General features: G+C 40.6%; 1 protein-coding gene across 5 annotated transcripts in view; it reads right to left on the bottom strand.

Annotated features, from left to right (window-relative positions):
* Positions 1–12849, bottom strand: part of esr1 (estrogen receptor 1) — a 267379-nt gene that overhangs the window by 233268 nt on the left and 21262 nt on the right. For 2 of the 5 annotated variants that reach the window (XM_062980464.1, NM_001290517.1), the window contains exon 2: positions 5866–5952. The exons of 2 other annotated variants lie outside the window; for them this stretch is intronic. The gene's annotated coding sequence lies outside the window, so the exon portion shown is untranslated. Of the gene's footprint in view, positions 1–2899; positions 2936–5865; positions 5953–12849 lie in introns of all 5 variants that reach the window. One more of the 5 variants, XM_062976461.1, reaches the window with a different exon arrangement.

The raw sequence follows: 12849 nt of genomic DNA on the forward strand, positions 1-12849 counted from the left end.
TAAGGAGGGATTAAGGAAAAGCCTATTAAACATCAAGTTACATTATGATTTTACAAATTAAGCACCAAAATATGTTTTACAACAAATTGACAGAAAAAGCAGTTCAATACATGGTAATGTTATGTAGGAATTACTATATTTGTGAATTTAGCACCAAACATTGAACTGGGATATAGGGCAGTGTGGACTCAGATAACCCAGTTCAAAGCAGATATTGTGAGATTTTCTGCCTCGATATTCTGGGTTATATGGCTGTGTGGAAGAGCCCTGAGGGTCCTTCCACACAGCCATATAACCCAGAATATCAAGGCAGATAATCCACATTATCTGCTTTGAACTGGATTATATGGCAGTGTGGACTCAGATAACCCAGTTCATAGCAGATATTGTGGGTTATTCTGCCTTGATATTCTGGGTTATATGGCACACATCCATATAACCCAGAATATCAAGGCGCACAAGAGAAAGAAGAGAGGGTTTTTTTTAGAGGAAGGAAAGGAGAGTGGCATGAAGAGAAAGCCCCTGGCGAACAGCATCCTCTCCCCTTCCTCTCCCTTTTGATGGCAGGAAAGGTGGGCATGGAGGTGGGGAGGAGGACAAGGCAGGAGGGGGAAGGAACGATGGCACCACTTCTTCCCTCATGGAGACAGAGAGAGACCCAGAGATAGAGAGGGCGGGAGGAACAGCCGCCTGCCCTTCTTCCTGCCTGCCTTTCCTAACGCACCGCTTCTCCTTCCACTGCCCGCGCTTTCCCCAAGAAAGGGGAAGAGGAGGCAGAGGAAGAAGCCTCCTTGCCTGGTTCTCCTTCTTATCTCTCTCCCCAGCAGCCCTGCTCCTTGGCGCTGAGCCCTTCCCTCTGCCTTCTCATGCCCTCCTTTCCTGAAAAGGGTGCGGGGTGTGAGAGGGGGCTTCGCCATTCCCGCCTCCTCTGTCCCTGGCAGGCACCTAGCCTCTCACTTCTGAGGCGCACTTGCAGAGGCAGGCCAGGCCACACCCGCGGAGACAGGCTGGCCTTTGCCCAGGCTGCAGCGCCTCGTAGGTGCCCCCTAGGCACACCCTAGAGGATGGCGCCTTCGGCAACCGCCTAGTTGGCCTAACGGGTGAACCGCCCCGAGTATAACATCTGGTAACACTAGTAACACTCTGGACTGATGAGCTAGCAAACATTATTTTGTAATTTGTTATTTGTTGGATTTTCCTTGCCCAGGAAAAGACACTGGCAGTGCTGGCTGAAGAACTCTAGATGTTGCACCCCAAAGAATCCATTTCTAAGCACTGATACTAAGATTCACTTTCTAATAATCTGTGCTCTTCTATCTGTCATTAATAGTAATATAGTTTGGCTACAGGCAGAATCTTCCAGCTATGTTGTTAAGTCTCCACATATTGCAGTTACTAAAAGAGTTTAAGACGTTGGAAGAGATCATCTGTAGGTATGGGGTGGGGTGTTATCAGTATGCTGATGACACCAAAATATATTTCTCCAGGCCTTCAAAAACAGCTTCAGCTAAGGATAGTGTGTCTCCTGGAATGAATACCTGGAGGAGGTAATGGGCTAAATGAGGAAAAACAAATTAAAATTGAATCCAGACAAAACATAGGTGCTTGCCTTCTAAGGTCCTAATCTGGGATGGAGGTATGTCAACCAGTTCTGGACGGGGTTACACTCCCCCTGAAAGGCTGAGTTCGCAACTTGGGAGTGCTCCTGAATCCATCTCTCCAAATTTCAGCCCAGGTAGATGCGATGGTCAGGAGTGCTTACTATCAGCTTCGGCTAATATACCAGCTGCGCCCCTTCCTAGATTTGGAGGACTTTAAGATGGTAGTGCATGCACTGGTAACCTCAAGGTTGAACTTCTGTAATGTGCTTTATATTGGGCTACCTTTGTACCAAGTTTGGAAACCACAGTTGGTTCAAAATATGGCAGCCAGACTGGTTACAGCTCAAACTAATAGCACAGAGCCCAGAAAGGAGGAAAGGGGCCAGTCAGTAGTTCCTACTCAGGAGTTGCAAAATGAAAATTGCAACAGGGTCTTACAAGCAAGGCAGACAATCTTGCAAATTGTTAACAACAGAATAAATAAGGTCACATGGGGGCTACAAAAGGCCATCAGAACATCTTTGAGTCAACACCCCCACAGCATTGATATGCTTAAAGTGGAGTGGCTTCCCCAAGTAGCTGAAGACAAAAGAATCCTTCTGACATTCCAGCAATCCACAATACCAACTATGCTGATGAAGATGAGAATTTTCCTGCCCAACTTTCAAATAACTCCAACACGGGTTTTTCGAGACTTGGACATCACCCCTCTGATAACTTCTTTGCATGCTAGATGTTTGACAACCCCCGGGGAGACTTCTTGCAAGAACAGACTGCAATCCAGCCCTGCTAAAATCTCCAGTATTTCAACACAGAAACAGCCTAAGGACCTAAGTAGTTCAACCTGCAATGAACAACGTGGCATTACATTTAAGTTGGACCACCTTAAGAACAAGTTGTTTATCACCAAGGACTTGGCTGAACTGCTGATGAACTTAGTACCCATTGATGAGCCCTCTCATGCCAGGAGAAACCCGGAGCCCCTGTTGTCAACCTACTAGCGATGAATGAGGAAGAGATCACAACCACATCCCCAATACAACTTTTGGAATCTAGGAGGGCTAACAACACACTCCCTCCACAAGAATTGTCCTCTAACCCAAAAGTCCCAGTGCAGACAGTGCCCCTGGGTACTGTTGATGATCCAGATTTGCTTGCAACATCTTGACAACTACATTTGTTATCCTGGAACATTATGCGGTGGTCAAATAAATTCCATGATGCAGACTTTGCAATGTATTTGCAAACATTTAGAATAATTTGCCTGCAACAGACATGGGCTGATGAAGCTAACTTACCATTTCTTCATGGTTTTAGATCATTCTCAGTTCCAGCTGTAAAAAAAACAAGGTCTAAAGGTTGCGGCAGTGGTGGCCTCACTACACTTATTTCAGTGGAGCTGCAAGTCGACATCCAACCTTTAGTTAGTACCTACCCTCAATGCTTACAGGCCTTTTTCATTAAGAGAAAGCAATTTGGTGGTTTAATCTGTATAAATGTTTATTTTCCATCTAGACTATCAAAAAATGGAGGCCCTAACAATGTTTGGGCTAGCCTATCTGAAACCCTTACCCTACTAGAAAATCAATACTCCTCCACAAAGATCCATGATTAACCCATTCCCAACTATTGATGAACAAAACCCATAGCTGCCACTCCTGTGACATTCCCATCACCTGCCTTGTGCAATGGGGCCAGTTCAACATGAGAAACAATTCCACATTGACAGAATATGATTTACTTTTAATAAAGTGTGGCATAACATTAACTCTAAGATCCACTTGAAGTGATTTACTTAGTATTGAGTTAGCAGCCAAGGGACTCCATGTCAGAAAGAGAACACTTGACCCATTTTCTCTCAAAATAAGATTTCTGAGGCTACTACTGATTATGAAGTTCAACTTAACGTTGAACCTTGGGTGCTAACACAGCTATCTTCAAAAGCATATTGGAATTTGGATAGCTCATAGGTACTTTGTAAAAAAAAAAAACAATGCTAGCCTGCATAGGTATTCATTGAAATAAGAACCATTAATTGTCCAGGTAAGCACTAAGCAGGCATTGATACAATATTTCGATATTGCAATACAGGTTGAATATCCCTTATCCAGAATTCCAAAATCTGAAATTCTCCACATGAGTAACTGAGATAGTGATACCTTTGCTTTCTGATGGTTCATTGGATAAAAATGTGGTTTAATACATAAACTTATTTAAAATATTTTGTATAAAATTATTGTCAGGGTATGTGTAGATATTAGGCTTGAGCGATCCACGTAAAAATTGATTCTAAACTCGCTTCAAAAGTAGGGGGCGCTAGCGTTTCGTTTCTGATGTCATTTCCGAATTTTGCCCTCAAAATTTTTCGAAATTTAACGAAAATTCGTTAGTTTCAAAAGTAATTCGTTAATGGTGGACGCCCATGCGCTGTGGTCCAAAACAGCCCAGGAGGGGGGGGGGGAGTAAGATACCCAGCCAATGTGCACTTACTGCACTAATGTGCAAGAAAATAAAAGGGAAAAATACAGCCTCCCCTTTGCCCAAGTTCTATTTGTGTGGATTATGGGAATTGCACCGTTTGCCAGACTTTGCAAGCATTGATAGGAGTAAGATACCCAGCCAATGTGCACTTACTGCACTAATGTGCAAGAAAATAAAAGGGAAAAATACAGCCTCCCCTTTGCCCAAGTTCTATTTGTGTGGATTATGGGAATTGCACCGTTTGCCAGACTTTGCAAGCATTGATAGGAGTAAGAAACCCAGCCAATGTGCACTTACTGCACTAATGTGCAAGAAAATAAAAGGGAAAAATACAGCCTCCCCTTTGCCCAAGTTCTATTTGTGTGGATTATGGGAATTGCACCGTTTGCCAGACTTTGCAAGCATTGATAGGAGTAAGATACCAGCCAATGTGCACTTACTGCACTAATGTGCAAGAAAATAAAAGGGAAAAATACAGCCTCTCTTTTGCCCAAGTTCTATTTGTGTGGATTATGGGAATTGCACCGTTTGCCAGACTTTGCAAGCATTGATAGGAGTAAGATACCCAGCCAATGTGCACTTACTGCACTAATGTGCAAGAAAATAAAAGGGAAAAATACAGCCTCCCTTTTGCCCAAGTTCTATTTGTGTGGATTATGGGAATTGCACCGTTTGCTAGACTTTGCAAGCGTTGATAATCCTATGAGAGCCAGCCATTTGTGCAGTGCAAGAAAATAAAAGGGCTACGGAAGTGATTTTTTACCTGTGGCTCTTGAAATTATCTCCAGTGTTGTATTCATGTTACTTGCTCTGTACTCATTACAAGTAGTTCTGCTGGTACTGAGGGATGAGCTAGTGAGAAAGAAACCCTCTCTCTCCAGATCCCCAGGCCGAATGAGGCACGAGGCTCCCTGCAGTTTTCATTCAGGACATACAAGCCCCTCCCCTGAGTTAAACGTGCTCTCCGATTGGCCACAAGGTGGAAAAGACATCCTAGGTTGCCCCCGTGCACTGAAACAAGTTTGGGTGATTTGCAAATGCTTGCTTACCTAACGGAAAAAAACGACGACCTCAGAAAAATTGCCTATCGCGGTTCGAAACCACAGGACCCACACGACAGGATAATGCGATTCGAATATCGCTTCAAAAGCGACAAAACAAACGAATTACTAACGATAAACGGGGAAATCGAATTTTTTGAGGAAGCCTAGTAGATATGAAACATAAAAGAATTTCATGCTTAATCTTGGGTCCCATTTTTAAAATCTCTCATGATATAGGTAAAAGTAAAGGTTTTCCCCTGACATGAAGTCTAGTCGTGTCTGACTCTGGGGGTTGGTGTTCCTCTCCATTTCTATGCTGAAGAGCCAGCATTGTCTGTAGACATCACCAAGGTCATGTGGCATGGAGCACTGTTACCTTTCCACCAGAGCGGTACCTATTGATCTACTCACATTTGCATGTTTTCAAACTGCTAGGTTGGCAGAAGCTGGGGCTAACAGTGGGAGCTCACTCTGCTCCCCGGATTTGAACCGCCAACCTTTCGGTCAGCAAGTTCAGCAGCTCAGTGGTTTAACCCGCCTCGCCACTGGGGGCTCCAATCTCATGATGTACATGAAACTAATCCAAAATATTTTTAAAATACAGAACATTTCTGGATAAGGGATACTCAATCTATATTTCCATTTTGTGCTCAGATATCCCTCTCTCACACATATTACATAGGGATAGTAATTTCACTGTAGTTCTACTTTGCTAGCAGGAGATTTTTGTAATTACACACCTGAAACGGATGTTTCTTCTCTTTTTCCCCAATTCTTCCTGTGGCTCAGTTTGTATCTTCTTTATTTAGCCCCAGAATTATTCTTTTCTGCAGTTGAGAAATATATGCTTAGGTAAGATACTCTTAATATATCTTGGGAGTGGAAGATTCTTATCTCATTAATTTCATTTATCCTGTTGGATTACAAACATTATCCACAATGCTGTTGGTATTGTTTTGTAATGATTTAAATTGCAGCCACTTCTCTTTCATTGCTGACTGAGCAAGACAACCTATTTCTACATTGACATAGTACACACATTTGTGTTTTCCCCTAATGTAGAAATATCATTCTTCACTAAGTCTCACTGAGGTAATCTTCCTGCTGTGATAAAGCCTTTGAACACTGCACAGTTATAAGGCTATTCTTAATTCAGGTTTCATTTAGTATAAAATTTGCACACATTTATTTCAAACAGCATTTTATGTGTGGGAAATAATATTTGAAATATTATTGTCTGTGGAGAAAATGTAGCACAGAAAATACTACCTTCTGTGCAAATCAACCCATGTGTGAATTTTATAAAGAATATTCTGTGTGGACAATATTTCATTGCAAAAATATTAATTCCCACACAGAAAATAATGTTTCTACGCAAATCAATCCAAATAAAACCTACACTGTGAAGATTCTTATCCGTACCCGATGCTTTTCATCAGAGTATCTCAACACTTGAAAAAAAATATTTTGGGGGTATGTTCTAAATATTTTTGAATATTCTTTCCATGGCCTAGCCCATACAAATATGAGGCTGCCATACTGAATAATTAATTATGCATGCACATATTTAATTCTGAGACAGAAATACAGAAATAATCAAAATATTATTTATTTAAGTACTGAAATCAGAACAATTGATAGTAATGGGAGTTTAATGTTTAGATACTTTGAGAGTGTTGCATCTTCATGGTCTTTTTGTCACACTGTTGGGCCATACGTATTGTCTGGATCCAACAAAAGTGTTGGGTAGAGATGCTATAGTGCATTGGATATTCAATATGTTTGAATGTCTTGTAGGACATTCAGATTAACTGAGAGAAAGAAGTTCATAGCATTAGCTTTCATAGAACAGGTGTGCTTTTTGAAATGTAGACACTGGATATTCAAGTTATATTGCCTTCTAGACAAGGCATTGCAATGATTCTTTCTTCTTTTAAGGTGGATGACTTTACCATTATAATATTTCTACTTACTGCCTTGGGTCATCAGAATAATAATAGGAAATGTAAAGATTTCTCTAAGGCTTCTTTGATTTTACGAAAGGATCTATCCCTGGGGAGATTCCTCTTCTCCACCTTAATTTTATGCACTTGTGTATCACCCTGTCATTTGTAAAAGATCTTTGTTTGGTGAAGTAAAATGATCTTCTGTCACATCTTTCTGGATTCTTATTTCTGTGGGTTTATTATTATTATCAATAATAAATATACAATTGAGCCAACTTATAACTTATGTCAAATAATGTTGCACACTGTTAATGAATATTGCAGAAGGCATGTTAGACAAATTTGGGAAAAGGGAAGATGGAAAAGGAAGGAAATTGCAAAACGACACCAACATTAGTTTGGTCTAAAATTTTAAAATTTAAAAGATTAAATCTACATTTTTAAATCTACAGAGTTTAACCCATTACACCACCGCGGCTCCTAAGTGCTGAGCCAAAACAAAAGGGGAAGCTACAGCACTTGAGGAGCACCTGAAGCTCCTATTTGAGGGACATCATCTCTAATTTATGAGGCCTCCGGTGGCAAAGTGTGTTAAAGCGCTGAGCTGCTGAACTTGTGGACCAAAAGGTTGCAGGTTCAAATCCAGGGAGCAGAATGAGCGCCCACTGTTAGTCCCAGCTTCTGCCAACCTAGCAGTTCGAAAACATGCAAATGTGAGTAGATCAATAGGTACCACTCCAGCGGGAAGGTAACAGCGCTTCATGCAGTCATGCCAGCCACATTACCTTGGAGGTGTATATGGACAACGCCGGCTCTTCGGCTTAGAACCACCAACCCCCAGAATCGGACACGACTGGACTTAACGTCAGGGGAAACCTTTACCTTTACTATCTCTAATTTAATTGTCATGGCTCAATACTATGCAGTCCTGGGATTTGCAGTTTGGTGATCCATCAACATTCTTTGGCAGAGAAAACTGGAGGCCTTTTAAAACTACAGCCCCCCATGAGTCCATAGCATTGGCCCAGGTCACTTAAAGTGAAATCATTCTACAGCATAGATGCACCCAAGGTTTTCTTTTCCATTGCTGAAAGCTTTGCTGTTCTAACACTTTTGTTTCAAAAAAAGGGAATATTTTTCCTGCATGGCAGAGGGTTGGACTATATGACCCATTTGGTCTCTTCCAATTTTATGATTCTATGATTCTAAGCAGGCTGCAACTGTAATGGCCAAATTACAAAGAGTGCAATTTTTTCCACTTTGCATTACATTCAGCAGCAAAATCTTTTTTTAGTTTCAGGGTTTTGAAAATTGAGGTGCACCTTGGATTCGATGGTGCACAAGACTCGAGTAAATACAGGCATCTAGTCAAAAGTGAGGTGTGCATTAGATTTGCTGGTGCATTAAAACTGTGCAAGTAAACCCCCTGCATCCCTCTGTCAGGTCGAGGTTGGTAAACTCACGAGTCTCAGACTGATGGAAAAACACTGGACTCATTCGGGAGGCCTTCGAAACATCCCCCTCACTTCTGAAAGCCTTGTGAATGGGAATCTGTGCCTCACCATCAAACTGAGGCTGGCAAGACCTGAGTAGGACAGTTGAGAATAGGGTAACTTGGAGTTAACTAATTTACAACGTTGGAATGAGGAAGTGAGGAAGTGAGGAAGTGCCATCAGAGTGGATGATGAAGCAGCTGCTCCCCCCTGTGGCCAGAATCGAACATCCCCTCAGGAGAAAGTTAAATTGCCTCTGCATCTGTCTGTCTGTCTGTCTGTCTCTGTCTCGGTTCGATGTGTTTATGGGCATTGAATGTTTGCCCTGTATGTGTATAATGTGATCCGCCCTGAGTTCCCTTCAGGGTGAGAAGGGCGGAATATAAATACTGTAAATAAATAAATAAATAATCTCCTTCATAAGGTCACCATAAGATCAGGTCAGCTTGATAGCAGTTAGTAAGAAGAAATATGTATATTATTTTTATCTGTTTTAATATCTATGTGCAGAGATCAGAACCAACAAGTTCACAATGCTTTAGTGAGCAAATTAAAAATAAGACTTTGAGTCAGACCATAAAATTTACCCCAACACAATGACAAGTAATTTAATGAAATTTCCCCAGGAATGATATGAAGAATGTGTTGTTAAAGGCTTTCATGACTGGAATTGCTAGGTTGTTATGAGTTTTCTGGGCTGTGTGGCCATGTTCCAGGAGCATTCTCTCCTGATGTTTCATCCAAATCTATGACAGGCATCCTCAGAACCTCTGATGTCAGGAGAGAATGCTTCTGGAACATGGCCATACAGCCCGGAAAACTCACAACAACCCAGCGATTCCAGCCATGAAAGCCTTCAACAACACAAGATAAATTCTGTATATGAAGAACAATGTTCCCATGTATTAAATTGCCACCACCCCACTCCCACCCTACCCCATCACTACCTCCTCTACTATCATCATTGGAGTATTTCATTCTACGGTGGGCAGTGGCGTAAGCAGTGGAAAGTGGAACAGAAAGCAACAAATAGAAACGAGGGAGGTGGAAGAAGAGAATGGCAACTGTTGCATCTGTAGTGAAATATGTGAATGAAAAGGAAGAGATAAATAGATAAAGAGGAAAAAGGAAGGTGTGTGTATTGGATGACAGAGATGAGAAGCAAAAGTAGTTTACTTAAGTTGAGAAAACAGAAATACGGCAAAACAGGGAAGGAAAGACAGAATGTGCCAACTTGGGGAGAGAAAAAGGAATAGGTGTTAGTGACAAGCGGATCAATTTAACACAAGACACAGTAGGCTGAAGGAAACAAGATATGAGAGATGGACAGACATGAATATTTCTGAAATTGAGGGAGAGGCATAAGAGTTTGAAACAAGTAAGAAGACACAATAAATATGAGAGGGAGGGGAGCTGAAAGACCATAAATAAAATATGTTACAAAATTCATAATGTCTTGGGTCATTCTGTAAGTAATATAATACAAGCAAGAATGTTTTTGGCCAGTAGTAGAGAACAGTATATTAAAACATAATGGAAATAAATGTCTTCAATCTAGAAGTTTTAAAAAGAAGTACTGTATTCTTATTTATAAGCAAGAGAATATTTAGTTCTCTTTCATGTTACAGAATTATCACCACTGCCATCACTGCATACTACAGATTCCTGGGATTTTTAGTTCAGTAAGGCATTAAAGCTCTCAGGCAAAAAAATTCAAAATATCTCACAAACCTACAAATTCCAGAATTAAAGTGCATTCAAAGTTCTGTTACTGTTTACTGTGAAAGAAATAATTGACTATAGTTACATGTTATTTCGAAGAGTGACATGGGCTGGGACCTAAGACAGACAACTGAGGGTTTTTCACTACCAATTTTACCAATGTGTAGTTTGGAGCTTATTTATAGGGAGTATATATGCAAAGTATGGGCATTAAACCACCTTGGAGATAGTTAGGTCTAGGAAATATGCCAAGAATCAGGCAGCCAGCTGGGCATAAAGGTTTGGAATAGGAACTATCTGCACACAAGCCAAACAGCAATAGCAACAACAGATACACTAAAGGAATATATTAGGATTTATCTGGTAAGAAAGAGTATCAAAATCCTAGATTCCAGCTAGATGGTGTCATGTCTTTGAAAAGTAAACTAAATAGGCCACTTCTCTTTCAGAATGTGTGCCAAGTTATGATGCTGTGAATATAACTCCTTTGCTATTTGTATGCAAGAGACAACTTAAAGCTAAGCTCCAAATGTTAGAGTGGGTGTTTGTATTTGAGGAATTTATCCAAATATAATGTCTATTGAAGCTCACATAACAGAAAGACAGAGCATAAGAACCTCTGTGTAAATAAAAGCCATTTTGATTCAAGGTCATTTTTTAAAAAAAAAAAATTACAGGTAAATAGGTATGAAGAGACCACAAATATTTCAAGACCCCATATGGTGTAATGATTTGAGTGGCCACCTATATTCCAGGTCAAGCCAGTAGTTGCTCCTTATGTTTTACTCCATGTTAGAAATTAAGGGATGCTCCAGAGATTCTGGAGCACCCCTCCACTCCAATGTTCATGTGGATAGGGGTGTTGTGTGGTTTCCGGGTAATGTTAGTGTGGATAGCTAAGCCAGCTCTGATTCAAACTGGTGTACAGTCCACATGGCCAGCTACCACAGTGCTCTTTTCCCTATGCTCCTTGGCACAGGGAAAATGGAATGGATCGGGGTTGTGTCACCCTTACGTTGCCTCAGCAGAGAGCCACAATGCTCTTCAGAGCTCCTTGCTATTGCTAAGTGCCTTTGTGTTTGCGCAACTAGGGAAAAAGAGGAGGAATAGTCTCCCGCATCCCTGGTCATGCTGGTGCCTTTGCTGATGTTCACAAAGGCATGCGTGATGAACAGGAGCTCTCCAGAGCTCTGTGATGGTCTGGGAAGGGCAACAGGGACATCTAAGGTAAGATGTTGCTGAACTGGTTTCAGCATGGTCGGGCAGCCTGGATTGTATTTGCCACTGTGGGATGGAGAAATAGCTGCCTCCAGAACCAGTCCAGACTATTGCTATTCCACACATATACTGGACTATATGTTAAGAAGCAGTGGCCTCAGAATTACAAGATTAATTGCTCATTTCTGTTTATCAATTTGTAAAAATTGGATAGTTTTTTTTAACAGTATATATAGTTTTAAGATCTAGGTTATCTTTTTGAACCCTATAGTCAGAGTAGAGTTTTATAAGTATCTTTAAAATTGTATTAAATTTTAATTTATATCCTAACCTAATATAAACGCTGTGCTTTTGTGGATAGATTATCATAAGGTGGAATTCTATACTAGTCACTGACCACAAATGAAGATGTGATAAAGAATAATTCCAGAACAACCTCAAATTAAGTGGACTCTGTGAAATTAGGAAATCCTATGGAAATCCATTGGATAACCTTGGGCAAGCCACATTCTCCCACTCTTAGATCAAGGCAATGGCAGATCTTCTCTGAAGAATATTCTTGCAAAAAATACTAGGGTAGGGGTACTGTAAATCAGAGTTGATTTAAAAGCACATAATAACAACAAGAAGAATAGTACATATATTCCAAATATAGTCTACTCCAGTCAAATGCGATGCGTCTCTTTGAGGCATCAGACATGCATATGAGTGTAAGCTTAATCATTAATTTTAATGTGAGGTTCCATTAGGTATTTATATCACCATAAATTGGCAGCAACATAAAACTGAAATGCGATATTGCAGAAAATTTGTATTCTCAGGAGGGAAGCAGAAACATAACTATATCTCTGAGACCATTGGAAGAATGGAATCAACAGTGTAATAGTTGCACCATGGATCCCATTGAGCACTGGGCACTAGAGTACTATGAGACCACTGTGCAACAGAAACTGTCATTGTGCAGCAGGGTAATGTGCAGGAGTTCATTATACACATCATCACAATTCACTAAAAAGGTTGCATGTTTAAATTGTGGATGGGACAGAGTGCTTTCATTCCAGTGTGGTACCATAACATAAAACTGGGACTTAAGATGACTAATCTGCTCACTGTTTGAGACCACCGTTTCAACATTCAAAAGAAAATGTTTTTCTATTCATGTACACACACACACACCCCATAGCGCTGTAACATACATATTCACGTAACACAAATCCAGGTTAAACCACAGCCCTATTTAATACATTAAATTGCCCAGCCAAAACAACTGTTTAATGCATTCTTTTTCAAAGTAAATTATTCAATAAATTAAAATGACACTTGATTAATCCTAAAGTCTGACGAC

The sequence above is a fragment of the Anolis carolinensis genome, chromosome 1, assembly GCF_035594765.1.
Source record: "Anolis carolinensis isolate JA03-04 chromosome 1, rAnoCar3.1.pri, whole genome shotgun sequence".
Lineage (NCBI taxonomy): Eukaryota > Metazoa > Chordata > Lepidosauria > Squamata > Dactyloidae > Anolis > Anolis carolinensis.